Consider the following 1,399-nt stretch of genomic DNA (forward strand, 5'->3'; position numbering starts at 1 on the left):
ACAGGGTCGGCGGAAGGGGGAGGGAGGAGGCACGGAGGCGGGGGGAGAGAGAGAGAGAACGAGATCAGCGGAATCGAATGGACAACATTTGGCCTGGGTTGCAAGGCGGGAGCGGAGGATTGTTGGGCCAATGGGCAATAGAAGGCGCGGGCAATCGAAGGTGCGGCCAATGGGACGGGCGGCGGTTCGCGGCGTGACGCGGGGAGATCCGATTTGCCCCCGACGGATGGCTCCTGGCCCCCGTCACGCGCTCGCCCGCCTCCCCCCGCGTCACACCTCTCATCCAAAAATTGCATCACTCCCACCTGATCCATTCCGTCCGCTTCCCATCTCGCACCCCACCCACAAAAAAAATTGGAAAAAATTACTTCTGTCGAGGGTCGAACTCGAGACCTCTAGCATGTGAAGCTAGCGCTCTAACCAACTGAGCTACAGAAGCCTGCTCCGATGCGCTATTTGCCAAGAAATCACTGAATTTAAACGCCGACACAAGAGAAACTTAGCCCGTTTCCCGCGCGCATTACAGTAATCACCTTGTTATCCGCTAGTGTATTTGTAAAAATTTTTACAAATACACTAGTGATATTTGTAAGCGCACTCCTGCATTGATAAATTATGATAAATTGTTTGCTTGGTTGCCACGGATATCTAGGATTTCTTGTACACTTGTGTTTTTGCAGTTGCTTCAACACTATTTTCTTACATTACAGTATCCTTGCTCTTTACTCGCACAGTAACAGTACAGTACCCTTACAGTAACGGTACAGTACACAGGAATCCGGCCCCTGAGCACGCCGACTGCTCCTGATCCCCCTCCTGATCACGCTTTCTGTTGTGGGCGTCGAGCTGAAACTACGGGCTCTGACGGGCTGCATGAGCATGCATGAGCCCGTCCCAACAAAAACCATGTCTCTCTTTCACGAGCCACATCTGCAACTATCTTCCCGTCCGAAGCCCCAGCCCCAAGTGTACTCGTACCATTGGCCTAATACCTCCCATTTTCTCCTCTCTCCTTGTCATTGGCCCACGTCTCCACCCCATCACCCACCCCGACCTCCCCCGCGATCTCACCAAACCCCGCAAACCCCGTTGTCGGCGTTCGACCAACTAAATTATCCTGGTCCCTCGTCGTAGGCGCACGGGTGTGAGGACGTTCCTCGTCCTCCATTACCTCTCCTTCTTCGTTTAGCTCCGGCTCTCCCAGGAACTGTAGCGCTTGCCGTAGGCCAGTTATCGGCGCATAGTCCATCGGGCTTGGGGCTAACTCCACCCTGTCTCGCGATACGCGTTCCTCCTGATCGCCAATGGCAATGACTACCGTATGTAGATCCGATCTTCGGACCTGATAAGGTCCTGTGGCGACTTGTGCCAGCTTGTGTTTCGGTTCGCTAGCCGTGCC

Source organism: Chondrus crispus, genomic scaffold (assembly GCF_000350225.1).
Source record: "Chondrus crispus Stackhouse genomic scaffold, scaffold_70, whole genome shotgun sequence".
Classification (NCBI taxonomy): Eukaryota; Rhodophyta; class Florideophyceae; order Gigartinales; family Gigartinaceae; genus Chondrus; species Chondrus crispus.